Source organism: Phasianus colchicus, chromosome 10 (genome assembly GCF_987193195.1).
Source record: "Phasianus colchicus chromosome 10, bPhaCol1.hap1.1, whole genome shotgun sequence".
Classification (NCBI taxonomy): domain Eukaryota; kingdom Metazoa; phylum Chordata; class Aves; order Galliformes; family Phasianidae; genus Phasianus; species Phasianus colchicus.
The window spans coordinates 4,404,154-4,427,818 of NC_143445.1; the positions used below are offsets into that span (position 1 = coordinate 4,404,154).

The window sequence follows — 23,665 nt, forward strand, 5'->3', positions numbered from 1 at the left end:
CTTCTAAAATGTACTCCCAGTCTTGAGAAAAGTGCAAAATAAGAAGGTATTAGTGTATGTGCTTTGACATCCATTTGTGCTATTAAAAGGGAAAATGTGTGCACTCTGTACTGACCTGCACTAGCTGTATGGAGGATTTCCAAAGGCTGGACAGCTTTCAATAGATTTGGTAGCATTTGTAGTTTATTACTTTCTAGCCTGCCAACAGTGAGAAGAGTTAGTTGAGGTGAGAAAGATATAAACAAGAAAGGGAATGGGCTCTTCTCTGACAACAGAGGGGAGAGAAGCAGGTAATGATGATTTGGTTGTGGTCTGGGAGAGGTGGAAGCTAGAAAAGGAAGAAAAGTGGAGGCAGAGGTCTCCATAGTGGTCAGGGAAGGTATTCATTTCTTTTTCGGATAAGCAATTTTAGTCATAAGAAATGCTAATGCACAACTTTTCTTCCTTCATAAACTTATTTGATCAGTCTAAGCGTATTCCTTAGGATAGGAGTAACTCAAGGAAATAATAGGGAAGGTCCTTACTTGCCTCAGTTGTTTGCACCTTGATGTGTTTAGCAGTCTCATTGCATCAAGGTGATGTAATTGGGTAGGAGCTTCTTACTCCTCAGTCTAGATACACAACGCTGCAGCATGTTACCTACTGACACCGTAAGCTGTGTTGAATGACTTGGTTTCTATAAGGAGCAGTCAGGTATTTTTGATGTCTTGGATCTTATTGCAGACTGCTCTGTGGCCTGAAGCCTGACAATGGTTGTTTATTGGGCATGCCAGAAGGAAAGATAACTTGCAGAAGAGAGGATTGTTTCAGAGACTTTTACAGGAACCAGGGGATGTCATAAGTGCTTAATCTTTCCTGTAGAGGCAGTCTACTTCTTTGATTTACCTTTTTGTAGCTTGAAATGGTGCTGCATGGATGCTAGAAGCCTATGCTCCTGAAATAAAGAATAAGCACTTTAGTGATGACTGCTTCAGGAGAGGAGAGGGAGAAGCTGTGTGTTAACACAGCTAGCATGTATCAGGCACGTCACTTAATGTATCCAGAGACCTCAGATGCTATCAGCACAAATGTGGCAGAGGAACCCAGAGAGAACTAGTTCTAATAAACCGACTGTTTGTTAGAGTTGCACTGGGTGTAGATGTGGGACCTGCAGAAGTGAGGGTGCTTCCAGGCAAGTGAACTATGAAGATTGTGCTCACAGATGCTCAGGAAGTGTGAGGCAGGTCCAGGCCTCCCTTGGATTGCCTGCAGCTGTTCTCCTGTACAATTGGCACATCCTTCAGGGCAGTTCTCCTTATATGCTCACAGTGCAGCTGCCTGTGCAGAAGGGCTGATACAGAGGTCTGCTGCCTCCGAAATAGGTGAATTCTTCCAATATCAACATCGATTTGAATGGTGTTATCCTACCTTTTACACTAATGGGTGTTGTACAGAAGCTGCTTGTTCTTTTCCCACAGTGCCTAAATTGCCAGTGTACCTTGCAGCCCAATTTGGCTTGCTCAGCATCCCCACACCTTCCCAGGTCACTGCTATCTGCACATTGGCCTATTCCCAGCTGGCAACGTGCTCATAGAGCCTCTGAGGTTCCACTGCTGCTGATGTGCTGGGGACACATCTTGTAAGCGAAACACAAAGTGGGTACAGCCATTTGTGGGCTTCCAGAAGGAGTGACCCCACAAAGCACGTGGGCCAACGACATACCTGTGGATGCATGGTGGGAAAAGTGTGTCTGTTCTCCCTGGGTGGAGGTACAGGGCTGCTATGGTGGCACCTCCTGGCCTTTGACTTCACCCGGTGAATGTGTGGAGTGAGGAAAGCACTGTGAGCTCTGTTCATATGTCAGGGGCTAAATTAGGCTGTGCTTATTAATATTGGTAATTTCAGTTGTGCCAGAACGCTTTGAAAATGTGACAGTGGACAGAGTGGCAGGCACTAAACACTTTTAAATGACAGGTTTGTTCACTGTGGGGTTCTGTTCACTTAGGTTAGGCCAGCAGGAAACAAAGGTGATTGTCCCCCTTACTCAGCTCTTGTGAGGCCCCGTCTGCAGAACTGCATCCAGACCTGGGGCCCCAGCACAGGAAGGATGAGGAGCTGTTGGAGCGGGTCCAGAGGAGGGCACTGAGATGGTCAGAGGGCTGGAGGAAAGGTTGAGGGAAATGGGCTTGTTTGGCTTGGAGAAGAGAAGGCTCTGGGGAGACCTCATTGTGGCCTGCCAGTACTTGAAGGGAGAATATAAACAGGAGGGGAAACAGCTGTTTATGAGGGTGGATGGTGATAGGACGAGGGGGAATGGTGTTAAACTGAGACAGGGGAGGTTTAGGTTGGATATTAGGAGGAAGTTTTTCACCCAGAGGGTGGTGAGGCACTGGAACAGGTTGCCCAAGGAGGCTGTGGATGCCCCATCCCTGCAGGCATTCAAGGCCAGGCTGGATGTGGCTCTGGGCAGCCTGGGCTGCTGGTTGGTGACCTGCACATAGCAGGGGGTTGGAACTGGATGAGCATTGTGGTCCTTCTCAACCCAGGCCATTCTATGATTCTATTGGCTGGTAATTGAGAGAGGCAGCTGCTGCTGGTATGTGGCTTCAGCCAGGATGAATTAGAAATATATGTAACTTGGTTTAATTAAGCAGGGCTGGTCCTGGCTATGGATTTTTGAACAGAGAATTTCATTTCTCTTCCTTCTCTGGATGGCACTGTGGGTAGTGGTGTATGGGAACCCTGGCTCTTGCTGGAGGAACCTGCTGCAGCAGGGAGGGTAACACAAATTCAAAGTTTTCCTTGTGCTTTCTGTGCTCTTTGCCATGCAAATGTGATGTTTAACCTTTGAAAACTTGCTGATAAGCTGCTATCAGCTAACGGTTAAAACAACAAACCCTCCCACCTTGCTGAGCTGGGATAGGAACTTCCCAGGGCTTCAAGGCCTGGGTAGTTAAAGACCAGCAATAATCTGGGACCAGCAGCCAGGCTGGGACAAAGGTGACTGAAGAAGTCAGCTGCAGCTGCTGGCTTTTGTGCTGTTCGTGCATCTTCCCTGTAAGTATTTATTCTGCACAAAATCTTCTGTTTTGAGCTAGAGGCCATCATGAGAGTACAAAGCCATGCTACAGCAGTGAGCAGCATCTCTAACAGATCTTAAACCTGATGCAGGGAATGCAATCCGAGCTCTGCTGAATACAATGCAACAGTCACAGCTCTGCTTTCACCACTTGTAGGAGAATTTCAAAGCAAATAGTATTGTTTGTTCAGTTCTTTAAATAAAATACATCTGTAGGGGATCGTGTTTGAATCCAGATACTCAGCATTCTGCTGGTATTTTGTTGGGATGAGAAGTAATAGCTTCAAAGAAATCCTTGGCTGATAGGAAAGGGAAGAAAAAATCTAATCACCAGGTGTGTTCTGTAATTGTTTCCAGATCATGTGATTCTCTTTGTTGCGTACGAGTGGTTTTGTATTTGTTTTATTCATGTTATTTATTGATTGATTGATTTATTACCAGGAGCATTGGCTTACAGTCACACAGAATCTCCCAGGTTGAATTGAGAAGGCAATGTGTTAAAAGCAGAGTGCTGTAAAGGCTGTTAAAAGCAAAGTGCTGTAAATCCCCATGTTGGAGGAACAGCACTCACCTGGTGGCCAAAGTCCTCAGGTCTCCAAAGCCTTTCTCCCCAGAGTTCTGACAATTCCTACTTCTGCTAGCAGTTACAAACCGATGTTTTAAGTCTCAGATGGACATATTTTTGTGTGAAATTCAACAATATATTCCAGTGGCATTCTGCCAGCTCCAGGCATCATCACGCTCATGTCTTCTAAGAATATCTCTCCATTATAGTGCTGTTTTAACTATAATGTAATCAAATGCAATCTTTTTCTATTTTATGTGGCTTCATTCTCAACTGTGTATTACTGTTTCATCTGTAGTACCTGCAATCTGTAGGAAAACACATCTTTCTGTGCACGTGTGTATAAATGTGTGTGTGTGCATAAGAATGTACATGTACCATTCTTTTCCTTAAAACTGTGGTTAAAATCTGTGGCTGTTAACTTTTGGGGCCATCGATTTAATTTAACCACTGAGTGAGTTTCTTACAAATTATGGCAAACATCTATGTTTTCATATATAAATAGGTCTGCAGGTAGAGGAAATCTGTTTTAAGACCAATTAGTTCAGTCTTTGCCTTGTTTGGCAATTTCAAGGTCTTAATTATTTCTAATTTTATGAAGAGCTGGGCTAAGCTTTGCAATCCTTTAGATTTTTGTGGGATGGGAAGAATATGCAGCAGGCTGAGGACTGGAAGTCCCAGTTTCTTTGCTTGCATGGTTGTGATGGCAAGAGGAATGATGGTACGATGAGCTGTGTGTATGATGGAGGACTGTAACAGCTTGTGCCTTTCCTAAAATTTCCTTAAAAATAGGGAAACAACTTGAAGTGTAGGTATAAAATTACGTGAGAAAAATCATTAATAGATTATCTTAAAGTGTGTTATTTTAAAATCCAATCCAGAATGAGATGTATGCATTTAACATGGGAAGGTGCGAGCTCTATTGTAGGAGCTGCTTTCTTAATTTAGATTAACATTGTAACATAAAAGAACTATAGAATATGCTAAGGAAGGATGTGCTAAATGTGCTGAGGTCTTTCTGCTTCCAGCTTCCATCCTTTCTGAAAGTGCATACTTTATTTTGGCAGTTTTCTGCTGCATTTAAAAAGTACCACGTAGCATCAAGGTGTGCTAATAGGATGTTTTGGATGGGTATTAGGAGCATTTAATTAAACAGATTTTTGTTCAATAGGATTCTGAGTTTCCTTATTGCTTTTCTTTCTAGAGAGAAGAATTCGGTGCTGGACTGTCTTGAGCATTATCTGTGGTGCAGCTTCAGGGACCCGCTTGGTTTATCTGACTTGAAGAGTCACATGTACAGCAAGCCAAAGGGACATGGGCTTTCAGTGCACCTGGAAAAATGATCAGGTACCCACAGCTGTCTGTGCTTTAACTGTAGCAACGAGTCAGAAACTTGAGCAGGCACAAAACAATAAAGCACTCACTCCTGCAGCTACCCATAAATTTTAGATGTGCTTTGCTTTTCAAAGGTGGGGATGAGCTAAACTTACCATCTTGTGTGATAGTATGTCCACTGCCATGTCACTGCTAACCTCACTCTCCTGCAGTAGCGTAGTTGCAGGACATCTAATGGGTTCTGATTTAGTTGCAGTCTGTAGTGAACAGGAGGGAACAAGTAGACACACCAGTGAAATTCCATAAAATGTGGAGATTACTCTTGATTCACTTCAAAAGTGAGAAGCAGGCTATAGGCTAAATAATGCTAGAACAAGATGCTCTTAGCCATTTGTTTGTTTTCTAGCAACTGTTCAATGTTTCTAAAATTATGCTTAATGTCTATAGTAATATCAAACTTGACTGCTGGAGGTAACTGCTGTGCCATGGGCACTCAGATTTGCTGGCTCTTGCTGCTGATTTTGTGTCTGATGTCTGTTGCCATAGGTAGTGCAGAGCTTGTGTGTCTCACTTTGTCTGATGCTGCCCTTTGGCAAGTACCAGCTGCAATCAGGGGCTTTTACTGTTGTGTTTTTGTATTAAAAGAAGGTATCTAACACTTCAAATAGGGTGCAGAGCTGTATGTGAGAACTGTGAGAAGGAGCAGATTGTAAAGTAGTACTATAATCTTTTGGGAATTATGCTTAGAGGAGTATTGTTTAAAAAAAAAAGTTCTTGTTTTCTCTACAGATATTAGCTGAGGAATCATTCTTGTCTTTAACTGTAAAATCATTGTAGCTTTTCTTTCAGTTTGTGAATGGCTATATGCATAAGGCAAGAAACCTTTTCAATCTCAAGGAGACTGAAAACAGCCTTGGTCTATAAATTTTATTATAGACAATTCATACAGGAAAAAAATAGAGATGTGAGTTTTAGGAGGTAACTGAGCCACCCGTGTGAAGGATTGCAGGAACAGGAAAGGTGGAGATGCATATAAAATAATATAACATAAAAGCTCTCAATTCTTACTTGTTCTGTGAGCAATAATGGGTGCTGTAGAGGCAAAGCATTCACATGTTCAGTCTCTATCATGCTATGGTTTATAATTAAGGTGAAGTATTTTACTAAAGAAAGGCACTCTCCCTTGTTTTAAACTTTATTTCATCTCAATGAGAGCAATTGGTTGCATAAACTACCCTGCCCTTGCATCTTCACCAACAATTAATCAGTTTCTTCATCAGCACTGCGTCTTTATTGATCTCATTTTCTTCAGTTAATAGAAAAGGTGCTCTGGTTTGGTGTGTAATATGCACAGTCATGGGGTCCTAGTGGTGGAATAGAGCTGCCTTAAGGACCTCTGTGGTCCTTAAGTGCCTCTGTGGAGGAATGTGAGGTCTAGTAAATCACGAGCAGTGGGGGAGAAAGTCAACCAGACATGCTGTAATCATGTAGCTTATTGTCAGTATTTTTTTTTCCTGACACTGTTAGATTCTTTATGCAAAGGATACAGGTACTTTCTGCAAACCTTGCCTCACTACTAATTGGGATGTTGGGGTCTGAGCAGGCTTACAGCCCTCAGCTTGAAGGGGATGTGTACTCACTGTTTCTACTCTCCTTGTGAAGTACTGCAGGTTTTATAGACTGCTATGACAGAATTGTCCTGGGTCAGTGCTTCAGCTGCCATGTTTTTCTGTCTCACATAGGCATCACTTGTGTTTACAAGCATGGTACTTATTTTCTCTTATTGAGAACTTACTGAGGTTGGTGGCCCTGCATGTGGCAAATTGGAAATTCGTGATCCTTGAGGTCCCTTCCAACCCTGGCCATTCTGCGATTCTCTGGATAGGTAAAATCCTGTGCAGTGCAAAGCTGATGGTTTGATTTAGATGAATATGGGGACGTTGCCTAACTTTTATGTGCCCCTTTGAGGGACGTTTTATTTTTGGCTGTCCCTTGGAGACAGCTCTATGACTTAATTGAGAAAGCAAGCTTTTGATATGCCATGCAGCACCTCCTGAGAGTGTCCTGCTTTAGCTTGGTACACGTGATTCTGTGCTGTCCAGCACCACTCTTGAAAGCAAGAGTCAAAACCACCTTGCTGACAAGTTTGACACTCAATCTAACTGTTCTGAACCAAAAATCTGTTAAACCTGACTTCCAATGCTTAAGGTATTATCACTATTTGTATATTACTATTTGTAAATTCTGTGTTGTGATTCCTCAGACCAACCAAGAAGATCCTGGGGTCTGTGTTCAGCAGCCGCAGAACAGAAGAAATGCCACAGGAAAGAGGAGAAGGAAAAAGAGCAGTGAGCTGTAAAGAAAAAACCACTGAGAGCTTCATGGTGCTAGTCTGGGAGGAGGATGATGAGTAGGTTTTATGTGTCTGAGGAGTATTTACATAGGGCAGATCAGCAGTTCTCAAAGGAACTTTATCACAAAGCTACAGAGAACTGTTAATACCAAAAATAGTGCCTCATTCTATCAGGCTCCGACTTACAAATGCTTGAATTCAGCTTCCTTAATGGGCTTTTGATTTTTTTTTTGTATTTTTTTGCTATAAGTCTGAGTAATATTCCTCAAAGAGGTTGTGTAACAGCAGCAGGACTGGAAAGAATTAATTTAGCAAGACCTCATGCTGCAAAAGATCAGATTAATTTTTTAGCTTCTGGTCTTGCTGCAGAGCTTTCAGTACTTCATTGTCATCATAGGAAGGGAGTCCTGCAAAGTTCTAGGTCTTCTCTTTTTTACTTTGCTCAGATGGAGCAACCTCAGTCAGCCCACTCAGCCATTAGGTCCCCTTGTCAGCTCTGCTCTCCTGATGGTTCTGTGGTGGATTCTGTTTGTTGGCAAGCCTCACCCAAAAATGGGCTTTACTATAGACTTTACCAAAACTGAACAGACTGGTTACTTCCATTCTCTTGAATTTATGTTCCTGTCACTGGATAAAGTTGTCTTGCTTGTGACAACTTGATATTTATAATTTGCACTCACTCTGTGATCCTCTCTATAGCTCCAAATCCTTCTCTACAGAACATCTGCTCAGCAGTTGTTGGTATATCTGTGCAAGTGGATTTTACCCTCTGAACAGAACATCCTATATTGTTTCATTATTTCCTCAGTGGTTTCCTATTTATGCATTGATGGATCAGTGCCTTTTTGTGGGAATTATGTAGGTGGTAGGACTGTCCTTTCCACATGTTAGTGCTGAGGATTGGCTCTCAGGTCCTGTGAGCCCAGCAGTGCTCTGCAGCTCCCAGCCTGGGAAGGGAAGGATGGCTGTAGCTTAGCCAGCTTTATAAGCATCTCTTATGGCCGATAATCATCCATTCTTATTACTTTTGCAGCATTTCTCACTGCTGGCAATTCTGTTAGTGTTAATTATTGTTATGGAAGACTTCATTTTGGAGCGATCTCTGGGAGAATCACTGTTTCATGGCTGCTTCCCCAAATTAATGGATCTGCTTTTCTCATGGGTCCTCTGCTAGGGATTTCTGCAAATGACCTCCAAGGGGAAAAATAAGCAGAAAATGTACTCGTTTCTTTCCCTTTAATTGTGTTTTTGGTTAGGCATTACAGATGGGGGGTGACTTTCTCAAAGCACTGCGTGTCTGAGTTCGTAGCCACCTCCAGCTCTCTGCTTTCAATCATGAACAGCCCTGAAGGCCTCACCACAGCTCATGTCCTGTCAGATTGCAATTATTCTCAGTTGTTTTTGCAGGAAGGAATTATTGACCACAGTCTCCTCAGTTCTGAGATTTTAAAAACCACCAGAGGATCTCCAGGCTTACATACGATTTTTGTTGCCCACCCCACCACTGACGTTCAGGGCATTCAGAAGGGGAATGTTTGCCTGCAGGGTTGGAGGGAATCAAGCATTTTGTACATTTCAGATCTTGACAATAAAGAGTCCCTTTAGATATCCTATCTATGCAAATACTTAGGCTTTCAGCTGAATGGATTTATAAGCAGCTTTATATCCACGTAGTTATGAAATTAGCCTTCGAGTTACTTCAGTCTCTTAATTTTCTGCTTTTGCCAGAGTGAGTGTTTGGCTTTTGCTGTAGTTTTTCTGATTCCCTGTGTGCCAACAGAGATGGGACACCGGGATGAACTGGCATTGCTCTGATGTAGCACAGCCATCCCTTACATCCAAACATTGATTTTTTTTTAAAGTATTATTTTTTCCTAAGGTCAGTGTCCTGTTACCAAGGCCTACAAGCAGCAAGCTTACGTTATTTTTGAATGTTGGCCTAATATTGTTGTTTTCAGTTTTCTGCATTTTCAATAGTTTTCCAATAGTTTATTAAAATTGAAGGTCACTGGATTGGAGGTGCCTGTTAAATGAGCATCTTAGAGCCAGGCTCAAATTAATCTGATGTGTCAACTTTAACGTGCTACGCCTAGCAGATACTGTATAACATTCCTATTAGTTGCTAACTGGCTGAGAAGTCCTTAATTATCCTATCTTTTACAAATGTAGTGAATATCACAGAATAACAGAATGGCCTGGGTTGGAAGGGACCTCAAGGATCATGGATCTCCAACCCCCTGCCACAGACAGGGCCACCAACCTTTTTTTTCCAAGTTTATTAATAAATAAAATTTATAGTTATAAATTATAAATTATGTGAATAGTTACTTGTTAAATACTTTTAGCTTTTCTTTTGCACCCATTTCCACTGGCTTTGCCTGCTGTGTTTCCTAATGGTCCGTTTTGTTACTCAGGTATCCTTTCTAGCTGTGAATTTGTCACTAGCACTTGTGTGCTCCCACATGAACTTTGTTTTTGTAGTAGCTTATATCCTTGTCATACACCGTATGTTTTTTTTTCATTCTGTTTTTGCTTTAATATTAAACTAAACATAGGGTCGTGTTTGACCATCTGATACTTCATACAGAGCCCCCTGCTTTTGCCAGAGCTTGTGTCTGAATGAGACGTGGGGAAATTCTAACACTGCTCCACTTGTAGTTAGTTACACGCCACTTGTGCAACAGAGGAGCTAATGTGTGTTATTGAAGCACATAACTGATTGCAGCCCTCCTGTTTTCTAATGCTTTTGTTTGGCTACCAGCACGATCTTGTAAGCAGCCATCGCTTTTAGGCCAATGGTTGTTTTTCATACCGAGTGAAGGTACTTGGATTCAGTTCAGGACCTTTGCACTTGTAAAGGTGTAACCTGGGCTGCTGAGACGAGGACACAATTCGGTGTTGGTACGCTGACCCTGGGCACCATGGAAAAGCAAATCTGAAGTTGCATGTTGAAGTGCTTTTCCTCTATCGAAGCCCTCCTGGGGTTTTGTTCCCATTTACTTATCCTGCCGGGTGTTTTTTAAATGTCACTGCAATTAACCCTTGGAAACCTCTGAAAATTATTTTCTGTTCTATTTTTGCCTGTGAGTTTTTAGCTCTGTGGCAATATTCCTCCTTTTCTACCACTTTTTGCGTGGTACTGTGCTCCCCTTCTCAATCTGTCTTTATTCCATTTTGTCTTAGGGTAAGGAAGCAATTGCTATTTTTGTTTCTGTCCTAAAAGTGCACAGAAATCTATAAGCTCATTTCCATACCATGGTGGCAAGGCTTTAAAGCAGAACTTTGAGCTCTGGGGACAAGGAAGGCAGGACCCAAATGTCCAGGTGGTGAGAAGTCACGGCATGCAGACATCCCTTGGAGATGTCATTCCCTTCACAGCACTGCTGCTTCTTTTGTGTCTTTCTGCTTGACCTGCAGCTGTTGTATTGTCTGGATAGAAACCTCGTCATGTATTTTTTGTGAATTCTAGCTCTTAAAAAATAGGTTTTCATTCATTAGATCTCCTCCTAGCAGAAGTTAATGTGTGCTTTCTTTGATCTTGAAAGTAGGTAATGAGAGATTTGCATTAATTTTCATTTTCTCTGGTCAGCTTTATAAAGCTCCATTCAAAAACTGAAGTCCCGAATCAAAGCTGAAATGATTGTGGCTGCCACTGCATTCGGAGCCCACTGATGCACTCATATCATGGCAGCCCTTTGGTTGGATTGATTGCATCCAGCTCCTGGATGCTGCTAAAAGGTGAGGGTGTGCAGGGAACTTCCATGCTTTACCTTCTGGCTGTGCCATCCTGGCCATCTGCTGAGCCCCTGGCTCCCTGTCAAAGCACTTAAACAAAAAAAAGCAACAAATAACCCTACTGTCTTACCACATGCAAACAACAACCCATCTCCTCATGTAAGTGCATTCTGTGTAATACTCTCTGTGTGTGTGTGGCTCTGTTACCCTTCAGGAAGGCTGTTCTCCTTCCATTGAAGTTAGTATCAGGGTATAAAGGAGCACACTCTTTGTTTTCCAAACTCAGATCTGCTTTATTGTTGCACCCGTGATTTTGGGATGTTACCAGTTTCCTTAGAAAAAGATGGGAATGCCTCAGACGTCCTCTCAAAATGTGCCCCACAGGGTAAATGTCAGGACATCCAATTTTGACTTAGTTGCTTCCTACTGGCTAGGAGCATGGGAGGTGGAAATCCTGGCTGTTAACAATCTGGAAGCTCCAAATTGTTGAGAAACGGTTCTTATCACACTGCTGAGTTATGTTGTCCCCCAAGATCATGGAATCATAGAACAGCTTAGGTAGGAAGGGGCCTTACAGCCCGCCCAGTCCCAACCCTTGCTGTGGGCTGGCTGCCCCCCACCAGCTCAGGCTGCCCAGGACCCCATCCAGCCAGGCCTTTCAGGTATGGGCACCCACACTTCTCCGGGCAGCCTATGCCAAATGGTTCAATAACATAATGTGCAGCTGAGGTTTTTCTTCAGGCCTTAATTCCTGGCCATGCTTGTCTCTCTGCTCCTTCCCTTCTATCTCAGAGATGCAAAACCAAGGCTGAGCTTGGTTTTGGGTGGAGAGAACGCAAGTATTGAGGGATGTGGTTTAGTGGGAAGTATTGGTGATAGGTGGACAGTTGGACTGGATGAGCTTGGAGGTCTTTTCCAACCTTAGCGATTCTATAATTCTACAATCAGTGATCTGGTGCTGCTCTTGGAGCCTCCACCAGGACACTGCCATCCACTCAGGCCTCCAACATGGCGCAGTGCCCTTGCATCTGGCGTGCAGAACTGAGGACGTGTGTTGGCACGGCTGTGGGATGGGATGAAGATGGCGGTGGGCTGCTGTGTGTCTGGAGCCCTGCTGTGTCCTCTGCTCCCTGCGCACGGCTGCGCGTCTTCAACTCGGTGTGCTTGGAGTTGTGCTGAGCATTTCTGACATTGGGTGCTTGTCTGCCTGCTGTGCGAATGTTTGGGGAGAGCTGAATGCATGATTCTGTCCCTTCTCCTATTTTGATTTTGTTGGTGCCTTTGCATCACTTATCAAACACAAGCCTCCTATTGTTCTCCCCGCGGCTTCCTTCCAGTGCATGCTTATATTTCATTATCTTAATAATAATACCCAGGGTTTGAAATCCTCAAAAAACAAAAAACAAAAAAAAAAAACAACAAAAAAAAAAACCCACACAAAAAAACCCAAACACCAACCCGAGAGATAACAAACTCCTTTTCTGATTACTAAATGCACTTGATTCATAGAACAGATGGCTGCTATTCGATACGCTGCCGTCACCGAGCCGTGCGCAGGGGCAGCAGCTCAGCTCAGAGGCAGAGGAGGATGTCCTCGCCCGCTCCTTCCCCGGCATGGCAGCACTGATGCCATTTTCCCCCCAACCCCAGCGATGCACAGCCTGCTCCTTGCATCCCTTCCCCGCCTTGCTGGCGTGGGGCTGCTGGGCTCGTGCTGCCCAGATCTGGCAGGCAGGAGGTGGCCGGCGGTGCCCGCACGGATTGGCTGCCCTCCGCTCCCCAGCCAGCTCTGCCGAATCTCCAAACAGCCCCATTTCCATCCATTCATGAATCCGTGACGTCAGCACGCTTCTGTGCTCCTTTGCAGCAGGCTGCAGGATTGTGTGGGTGGAATTTCCTTTTATTTTGCAACACTTCCTTTTTTTTTTTTTTTCTTTTTTCCTTTTTTCTTTCTTTTTCTTTTTCTTTTTTTTTTTTTTTCTTGCCTTCCATCTTTTTTAAAACCAGAAAATGGAGCATCACGTCGGCAACCTTCATCCTCGTAAGTATTTGGAGAAAATGTCTGTTTTGAAGCGTGTGCTTGTGTCTGTGTTTGATGGGCAGCGCTCCTGTTTCGCCATTTATCGGGGAAGGACAGATGGATGTTGCATTTGTGATGTGATAGGGCTGAAAAATGATGCTGAGGGCAGGGATGGGGAAATGGGAAACCTGAATTCATCCATCCCTGCGTTACAGACCTGGAGCTGCCCTGTCCTTTCGCTTGTCTGAGAGACATTTTTCAGTTACAATTCTGCACGTTATCTTCTTGTGCCCCCCTTTTAAAGGGGAAGCAGGGAAAAGCGATAGAGAATGGATATGCAGGGAATGTCATAAATATTACTAGAAATGGCAATCGTGGTTTTTGTTTTGTTTCCTTTTTTTTTCTTTTCTTCTCCCTTCTAGGCAATTGTGATGCTTTCCCATGTGGACTAATGAAATGCTGCTTCTGTTGTGTCACAGTAGTAAATAATTTAAATGCATTTCTGAAGTGATGGAGAGATGGCTTTTTCTCTTTAGCAGCCTGTTAGGAATTTTCCCTTTATTACAGCAAGCAGCAGCTTGTGCCATCTGCGTGGCACCGGGAACTCTCCTCTTTCCCCAATAAACCAGGAGCTGGGAGCAGCATTTGGGTTAAGGATCAGTTCACGGGGGCAAGATTTGTCATATTCTTGCTCACCTGGATGGGGCATGATGTCATGTTTTCTCCCACTGAAATGAGTGGAGCTGTTCTATAATTTTATTTTTGGAGCCTGGGGGGAGGTGTCTGTGCTGCAATATCTTAATCATACCAACCATTCGGTAAATGAAAAATGGGCTATTTTAGGTTGATCTGGGGAAAGATGACATCAGGTCTGTATGTTTGGATAGATGGATTTTATCAATAGGCAGTCTGTTTCAACGAGAGAAATGGGAAGAACTTGTGAGCACTGATTTTGAGTGAGAATACGTAGAAATATTTGAGAAGAACAGAAGTGAAATGGGAGAGATTGAGCAGGTCTGGCTGCAGGTGTGGCCCCTCTCTCAACACCTGCTGTGCAGTCACAGATATCCTGCAATGAAAGTTAGTGGCGTGCAAGTTTCTGTTACTGTCCTTTTTGCTGTGTGGCTTTTTATTTCTAGGGCTGCGACCTTTTGAAGCTCCGTTTCTGTAGCACGCTGCTGCTGTGAAACTCAAACACATGATGTTTTGGTGGTGCTGGTTGCTCCTGCTCTTGCACCGGTTTTGTTCCTGGGCCCTCTGGGTCTTTGTAAGCTGGAGCAGTGCTGTCACTCAGAGCTGTCTTTGTCCCCTGCTGCCTGATGGTTGCATCTATGGCCGGGATTCACTGTGACCCCCACGCCTGCAATTAGCCAACAGCTCCCAGTGCAGCGCATCTGGTGAGCATGCTCTGCTGTACGGTGTTAATGGGGGCACGTTTTCCTCCCATTGCTTTTTTAACCTTCCTCTTTTGTATTCCGTGCTGAGGAGTTGGTAAGTGCCTTATCTCTGATGGATCAGCAAATTGAGTCATGATTTGTTTGAGGATCTCTTCATAGGTAAGCGGTTTCACAATTGGTAGTTATTAAAATAGGCGCTGTTCTGAAAGGACAGGATGAAGGTTTTGCACTATTTTCTGTTGTGTTCTTTTTTTAATGACTGGGAGCAAATATGAGAAGGTATCTGAGGCTGGAGTTGTTTGGAATTGGTGCTTCTTTCGGGGCACTTCAGTTGTGGAAATAGTCGTCACATTTTCCAAAATGGGAGAATTTTACAAGCTTCTATCTGTGTCTATCTATCTATCTGTATCTATCTGTATATGTAAATAAAAGAGAGGAACAGGTCTGACATCAGCCATATGGACAGATTGATGTTGGTGCAGGTTCTGCAGCCCTGCTGTGCAGGACAGGGTGGGCCAGGCAGTGCCCACAGTTCTCTGCATCTAGCAGCTCTGCTGAGCTCCCACCTGAAGTTCCAGCGGCGGAGGAGGATTGCAGAGGGCTGCTTCTGCACATCATTGGATGAAAGTGAATAAATTGAGGCAAATGCTACCTCTGTGTTTGCAGAAAGGAGATTGGAGTTGAACACTTCAGCAAGCCCTGGCCTGCTTAGGACACTTCTTTTCTCTCCTTATGTCCTGTGCTGGGGCTGGAGCTCCTGAGCGATGCTCTTGCTGTGACACTTCAGCAAATCGCTTTTGCTTCTTGTAGGGGAAAAGGACAGTGAATATTTCACTGAAACCATGCACTGCTTTGGATTGGATGGCAAGCTGGCTGCTATGGCAAGGTGGGCTGGAAGCAGAAACACTGTGTGTGCTTGCTGTCTTCCCTGTGAATACTCATTTTGACCTCTGTGCTCTTGCCCTGTTTACAACCTTAACCAAAATGTTGCATGCTGGAGTGGGCTTAAAGGCACTTGTGACAACTGGGAGTAGGCTGGGGTCAAGAAGGGATTTTTCCGTGGAAAGTATGTGGTTCTGTAATCATCTGTCAGACCTGTGATATCGGCCCTGCTGTTTATAGTGCAGGGTGAGGGGGTGCTGTGAGGAAAGAAAGGAGATACAGAGCCCCGTGGGGTATGGAGGGAAGCTGGGCTTCCTCCAGCAGCGGGACTGTGGAGTGCAGGTCTCAGGGTGGAGGTTTCCTTTGCTCCTGGGATGCTTGTCCTCTCCTGTCCCCAGCCCATCGCTTTGCAGCCTTCAGGTCTTGTGAAGGACACGGAAGGCAGTAATGAAGATGCACGGCTGGGAGCTTACCCCTGGAATGTGGAACACCTGACCTCTGTCCTCATGGTCTGAGAAGATCCCCTTCCTCTGTCAGAACTACCTAGCAGGGTGAGCCAGGGGCTGGCGTTGCCTTGGAAGGTCCCTGCAGGATGCCAGGTGGCACACAGGGCCTGTACACTCTCCTCTGTGATTCTGCAGCCCGTGACATTGTGCGTTGTGTGTGCTGCCCTGATCGTGTTACCATCACAGACAGCTCTTGTGGCCAAAGAATAGGATCATACCTCTTGGGTGCTGCTCCAGCCCATACTCCGTGTCGGTAAGATGGGTTTAATAGAGGCTCCTGAGCAGGCCATTGTGCTCGCTGCTCTGTTGAGGAGTAATCCTATTTGCTTGTGGAAGTGCTGCGATGCTCACTGAGCACAGCCTGGTGCTGCTGCTTCCCCTGGGAGCTGCCTGCTCCTCCAGGGGTGCTGCTCTCCCTGTTGTGTGCCAGCACTTGTAGTGGTGATGGATGGCCAAAGATCTGCACGTGCCCCCGTATTTGTTTTGTTTTCATCTGCAGCTGTTTAGTTACCTTAATGCTGGGTATGAATCACGTAAGCTGCTAGAGCTGAGGAGGCTGTGTATAGTTTTTATGTCAAATATGCTTTGCAGATGTTGAATAATTCATACCTACTACAAAAATAATAATAAGTATGTGAGTGAATTTACCTGAGACCGGGCTGATGTCTCACATGAATTCAAGTGAGAGTTTGATTCAGTCGTAGGATTCCTGAAAATAGCACTTACATATTGATCTTCATCCTCAAAGATCTCTCAGACATTAATTAATTTTAACACTGCTCCTTGGAGGAAAATATGATGTTCCTGTTCTGTAAGGGAAATTACAAGGCACAGCCCACGGTAGTGCTTGGAAATCTTAGTGGCTTCACGTGGCAATGCCAGGGAAGCTGTCAAGGGGTCTGTGAACTCTGAAGTCCTCCTGGCTTTTCTAGTTGTGCAATATTTGAATTTAAATCCTTTAATTTGTTATTGTTAATTAGTCATGTAATGTGGATCTTTAATGAGGTAGTAAAGTGCAAAATTCTGAAGGATGGAGAGAGAGAAATGGCCCTGAAACCTGTGGCTGGCTTTTCAAAGGTGTTTTGTACCATCAAGGCAGCTATTAAGATAAAAGAGGTATACATCCAGCATAAAGTCACTTCTAAATTTTGATCCAAGATGGCCTCCAGTAGTAATTCAGTGGTATTAAAGGCTAGCCAGTGTTTAGCCTGTTATGGCAGCTGGATGCTGCACAGCATCCTTGAAGAGCTTGAGACAGAGGGCATCAGTGCTCTGTTGGCTGTTGAAGCAGTGAACACGAAACCACTGGTCTTTGATGGATGCTCATAGCTCGGGATGTGCAAGCAACCATACCAAACACTGGAAATCATAGAATCATAGAATTGTTAAGGTTGGAAAAAACCTCTAAGATCCAACCATGAACCTGTCACCACTGTGTTTGTTTGGTAAGGGAAAAAGGAGGGCTCTTCTATGGGAAGGAGAATGTAGGGGCAGCAGATATGGTTTCATGGCACCACGGTGGAGTTGGAAACCCCTTTCCCATTTGATTGTCGAGATGACATGTCCATGGGCATACATTTCACATCATCACATTCAGGTCATTGTAACAGCACGGTGTAGGGTGGTCTCTCCTTTGCCAGCCCTTTTGCTGCCCTCAGCCCTGTCCTCCGAGGGTGGCTGGCATCCTTTTTCCCGAAAACTGTCGGCCTCAATTTAGAACCACAGAGAAGGGCTGGCTGCTTTGCTATAGAAATATGTAGTACCAAAATCCTGCAGTGAATGTAAGAGTCATTATGCAACATCACTTATTTCCTATGGCATCAGATTATGCAATTTCTGAGCAGAAGAATGCAAAGCCCTGGAAGAACACAGCAGCATTTTAGGAGATCCAAAAATACCTTATACAGGATAGAGGAAGCATTTATGTATGTAGTGCTGAAAATACACAGTTATGTAAGCTGCTTATTTCATAAACCGTGCTTTGGGAAGCTGGCTAGCTAGCAGGTGAAACAGGAATCAATCTGGCTTCCACTGCAATCAGCTGGAGAGGGCTCCCTGAATACGAGGCGGGGGTGGAGGTTGGCTCTTTGTCTGCCTTGTTCACACAGATGATTGTTTGTTTTGTTTGCTGCTCATGCCAAAAAAACAGAAGTGGCCGCCTGATTTCTTCTTCCGAATCGAGCCCCTTCTGCACACCCCCCAAATCTGTGACACTGTGGTGGAGGAGTTCCTTGTTTAAATGTTTGTCCAGTGTCTGTGGAGTTAAAACACACGTTCCTGAGCAGAGAGCCCAGTGCAGATGGACAGCCTGTGCAGTGGTCAGTCAGCAGAGATCTTTAAGGCGTAGTAATGCCCTGTTAAATTTCTCTGGAGACGAGAAGACTTGAGAAAAGGGGGTCTGGTTGATGCAACTGGTTGGGATTTTGATGTGATTGCTTACCAGAGGTTCTTCAGCTGAACAGCTATATAATACCAGGCACACCCTTTCACAGACAAATAATTGGTTGAGTGACATGAAATAAGAGTAAGGATAAATAGAGTAACGTGGAATAATTTTTTGCTAACAGCAGTTATCAGCTCTGGGTTCTGGAGGTTGCACTCCTCATACTCCTTACACCTCTGCTTCCTGTATGCAGGTCATTTGGGATCATTCTGAAGCGAGAGCATCCACCAACAAAAGTAAGGCTCTCAGGTTAAGACCCAATGGATCTAGAGTACCAGATGGATCTCATAAACTTGGATGATAAAATGGCAGTCACATTTAGTGCTGTTTACATACAGATTTAATCTTAACATCCTGTGTTAGACTTTTTCTGCTCAGGAATGAGATCTTAAGGATGTAAGAGACCAGTGGAAGTTAGCTGAGCTTCTGGACCAGCACGTAAGGCAGCACTGGAGAAATGCTTAGGAAAGAAATGAACAACAAAAGCAGTCATTACATCACGGTACGTTTCTGTGGTGTGCCCACGCTGGGGATTCTCAGTGCTGTTTTACTCCCCCGCCTCTCAGATGATTGGGGAGAAGTGGGAAAGGTGTAGAGAGGTGATCAGAGACGCAGAGCAACTTTCATGGGGTGAATGAGTGGGTGGAGTGGGATTTTCAGGCTTGGAAATAGATGTGGAGTGGAGGATGAGATGGTTCATGAAATGGCAGCAGGCATTAAGAAGATAAAGGGTTCAGGTGTCAGGGAAGAGCTGGCTGTTTGAGGAGAGTGATAAGCAGGTGGGGGGCTTGGTGCAAAGATACGTGGTGTTATTTTATGCAACGCACAGTGAAGCTAGGAACCTTCCTGCTGCTACATAGTGAGTGCCAAAGTGTTCTTGTTTGAAAGATAGTTTGACACGTTCATGCAGGAAAAACGTGTTGTGGGCTATGCAGTGGAAAACTAGTGCACTGTGGGGAGACTGCCTGGGGTGTGCTAGGGGCATCTACCTGCCTGCAGATCCCTGTCTTGGTTCTCAGAGCAAGAAACAGAGGTAGATAATTGTATCATTCTGGTCTGGTCTGGGTCTTTTTCCTATGGTACGGGCTTGGTGCTGCTTCTTTCAACCCCAGCAGGCTGAGCTGGAATATACGAGGTGCAAACCTCCAGCTGGCTCGAGGCACAGAACTCAAATGCAGTCATTCTGAATAATTCTTGGCTGGAATGCTGTACTATTTTTGTCGTTGTCAGAAAGAGTTCAGAGCAGGAAGCGAGGCAGAGTTGTCTTTCTCACTGATGCAGTGACAGACAAAAGGACGTTACAACTGTAAAATCATTTTGCCAAAATATTGAGCACCTATTTGGGAATAGGCTGAGTATATTGAATAAAGGTGATCGTTAATTAGCAGATGCAGAAGCTCAGGCTTGTGTTGAGATGGTACATGAGGCACGGTTACACATCCAGGTCTCACCTGCTTGATGCCCACGGCTATATTAAATGCTCTGCTAAGTGCTTAGTATGATTGCTGAGTTGTAAACCCTAACACATGTAGCTCAGGAAATACCATGTCTGCCAACAGCAGAAAGGAATGAAAAGTGCACAGTTCAGTCTTGTGCTGCAGAAGGTGCAGAAGTGATGGAATATTTATCCAACAGCCAGAAATTGCAGGGAAAGGCACAGGAGGAAAAAAAAAAAAAAAAAGCAAAAACACACAAAAACCCAAACAACAGTGTGACAGCATTTCTGTTTACCCAGGTAAATCTGCTGCTTTCTTGTAGAGCAAGCAAGGGTACATGCATAAATGTGCTGAGATCAGAGCTGCTGCAGTGACAGTCAGGAAATCTTGGGTAGGTCAGATGAAGTGTTTTCAGCTGGCTTATCAGAAATGAGTGGTGTTTTGGCAGCATCATCATTGCAATGCTTGAAAATAAGGCTATATTGTGGCTGAGAGTTCATGCAGATGTGAGGGATGGGATCTGTGTTGTGATTGAGGAGCTTCCTTGAAGGAACAGACAGAGATTCTTTCCCTCCCCAAAATCAACAAAAAGCATCCAAACAAAAGCAACCACAAAACTAACAAGCTGTTGCCTTGGGCTGGTTCATAGTTAGCTTAAAGCTTTGCAAGATCTTTAACAACAACAAATTTTTTTTTTTAAGCTGGAGAAGTGAAAACAAAGTAATTCTGTGTGAAGCATCAGGATATGCTTGGTTACGTTTGGGGTTGGACTCAGTGATCTCTAGAAGTCATTTCCAACTCCAACAATTTAGTGACTCTGTGGTAGTTACCTTGCTGTACCTATTGTAGCCTGGAGAAAGTCATGCTCAGTACCAGAAAAATGTATGGGAGCTCCAATGTTTGGATATGAGTGGTGGTATGGACAGGAGTCCCCTCTGACCTTTGGGTTTGCCCCGTGTCAGTCAGCTAGCTTCTGCCAGCTGCTCTTATTTAGTCCTTTAGTGTGCATCAGACAATTGCTTTTACTTAGTAATCTGTGCAAGACATGTGTTTGACTTGGCCAGGTCTTCCAAGCTGACCATTGCTTTGATATTGTCATAAATGTTCAACTTGTGCAGGTAGCTCCATGCATGTGTGAGAACACGTATCACAGGGAACACACGTATCAGGCGTTGTGGAAGCATGTCTTGTGATAGCTGATTCACCCACACCAGTGCTGCTTTGATTACTCTGTCACTTCTCTAATAGCTGTCAGCAGCAATTCAGGCTGTTTGGAATGTTGAGGTGCTGCCTCATTCTTCCCAGAAGAGAGGTGCTTTGCCCTGCTTGTGTTTGGGCATGGGGAGGTTTTGCTGGGAGAAAAGCTGTGCCAGCAAATGGAATCACTAATAAGAACTTGGGATTAGACAAAATTACTCTGACCCTTAAATTCCTTTACAGACATAAAACAAATTTGCCTGCTGCAGAGTGCATGAACTCATCAAAATAGCTTAAGTCAGAGGTTCTGCCTTGAAGTCTGCAGTTGCAGAAGCACTTTGTGAAATGTGAGTATCATCAGTGTACACACAACCCTCCTACACGTGCACATGGCTCTCAGCTTTGGCTTGGAGGCTGCTACAGCAGAAGCATCCTTAAGACAGGAGAATGCCACTTGCCTGTGTTCTTCAGTGTAGAAGCTAAGGAGGCACATACAGATTATAAACATCCCAAACATCCCTGACTACGTGGTGCTTATACAGTGGTGTATGCTGTGCAGTGTGAAGTGTGTGCAAGGAAAGCTGTTCTTTGTCTGTTAAGTCTACAACGTAAAGCAAGCATTCTCAAGTCAGAAAACTGCATACAGAGCTAACAGCAAAAGCCTGGCTTTTCTTAGCTAGTGTATTGTAGATGTGAGGTTCTTTGGGACGTTATCACCTCAGTTCTTGTTTTGACTCTTACTGTGGGGTTTCTTGCAGGTAAAATGAAGACTGTTTCATTCATACTGCTGACCACACTGTTACAGAGGGCAGATTCCACTGTAGGGACATTGGTCACAGTTTTGCTTAAGGATTCACTTGTCCCTGTCAGACTGTTGGGATTCAGTGGTGCCCAGAAGAGCTGAGCTGGAGTTGGTTTGGAATTGATTTGAAATTCTGTTCAGGTTTGAACCTTTTCCCTTTCCTTCTTTGTATCAACAGCAAAATCTGTGATCGTATGATGTCTAGGAGCAGTAAGCACGCTGCTGCAGGCACCCCACAGCTCCCACACCGAGCAGGCAGTCATTGTAATGCTGCTTGTGGAGAGGTGTGGACTAACCAGCTCTGGAGGGTTATGTACAAGTTCAGGTCGGCTCCTTTACTGGCATGGACTGTGGTGCAATTTTGGCCTCACTTCCTGTTTTGCATTCTCCTGAAGAATTATGCTTACAACCAGAATGACATCACAGAATCACAGAATGACCAGGGCTGGAAGGGACCTCAGGGATCATGAATCTCCAACCCCCCTGCCACAGGCAGGGCCACCAACCTCTACACTTAATACTGGACCAGGCTGCCCAGGGCCCCATCCAATCTGGCCTTGGACACCTCCGGGGATGGGGCAACCACAGCCTCTCTGGGCAGCTATTCCAGCACCTCACCACTCTCATAGTAAGGAACTTCTTTCTGACAGAGCCTTGATGTGTACCCTTATGATCAGGTGGAAATACAGGGAAGAGGAGGTGATGTAGAACAGTCTCCTGGCTGTTCCCATTCACTGCTTTCCCTGCTGAAGTGGAACTGAAGTACAGGGCACGAGCTTTTCATACGAGTTCTTATCTTTCATCCCTGTAATGACCTCATCTTGAGAAATTATGGCTCTGAGCTGTTCCCTCTTGATTGGCTGTGTGCACCTGGCCACCTCGTTCTTCCTTTCAGTGCCTGTTTGCAGAGCTCAGGACTTTGCACCCGGTGTAACTGATCTTACCTCTTAACAAAGTAGTTTCTCTCACTGCTGTTTTTCCCCCTGTTAATTTTATATGCAGTATAAAAGCGGACTTTGTTCTGTTCCAGGCTGCATGCACCTAATGACTTGTGATGCAGGGTCAGAGGCTGGCATTTCAGAGGTGGCTCTGCTCAAGGAAGGCACTGGGTAGTGAGCAGCTGGTGCAGCATGGGGTGACCTGGGCTGTCCCTCAGGAAGGGTGACACAGAGCTGGCTTGTGGAAATAGGGCTTGTGGTGGATCGTGTAGCAAGAGAAGAGAGATGGGAGGACATTGAAAAAGGGGCACTGTCTTGGAGTGTGCGTGCAGATTGAACTGAAGGACTACAATGGTCACCACTTGTGCTGGGGGGGGGGAGCAGGTACCAACCATTTCCTGGTGGGTTCAGATCACTGTGTCATAGAATCACAGAACTGTAGGGATTGGAAGGGACTTCTGGAGATCCCTCTGTCCAACCCCCTGCTCAAGCAGGTTCCCTATGGTATGTCGTACAGAAAGTGTCCAGATAGGACTGCAATACCTCCAGAGAAAGAATACCTCCAAGAATACCTGCAATACCTCCACCCCACCTCTCTGGGCAGCCTGTTCCAGTGCTTTGTCACTCTGTCAGTGAAGAAGTTCTTCCTCGTTCTTTGTTTCTCTAATGCCTCATCTCAGGGGTTTGCAGAAGAATCCTGGGTTTGTGAGCTGCGCCAGACCCAGGGCCATTGATGGCACTTGACTGTAGCTGGGCAAAGCCTGGGGATCAGCTTCGGTCTGATGAAGGCTGTGCTGTGAGGTGGCACAGTTCTGACCTTCCAGGACACTGAGAGTACCGTGTGAGCGGAGGATCTGCACGAATAATTTATGTGCTGCTTTCAGGGCAGTCCTTGCTTATGAAGTACCAACGTTTGTCTGGTAGGCTGGTTAACCTTGTTAATTATCAGCTTCCCTCTACAAAAGTGCACGTAGTGAAAATACTTGGATGAAAATGTT

General features: G+C 44.8%; 1 protein-coding gene across 9 annotated transcripts in view; it reads left to right on the plus strand.

Annotated features, from left to right (window-relative positions):
• The window catches only part of MAP3K13 (mitogen-activated protein kinase kinase kinase 13), a 68,091-nt gene that overhangs the window by 17,720 nt on the left and 26,706 nt on the right, over positions 1-23,665 (plus strand). For 4 of the 9 annotated variants that reach the window (XM_031596566.2, XM_090147040.1, XM_090147041.1 and 1 more), the window contains one exon: positions 4,828-4,970. The exons of 1 other annotated variant lie outside the window; for it this stretch is intronic. The gene's annotated coding sequence lies outside the window, so the exon portion shown is untranslated. Of the gene's footprint in view, positions 1-2,948; positions 3,037-4,827; positions 4,971-13,008; positions 13,088-22,169; positions 22,358-23,362; positions 23,588-23,665 lie in introns of those variants that run through there. 4 more of the 9 variants (XM_090147042.1, XM_090147045.1, XM_090147047.1 and 1 more) reach the window with 4 other exon arrangements.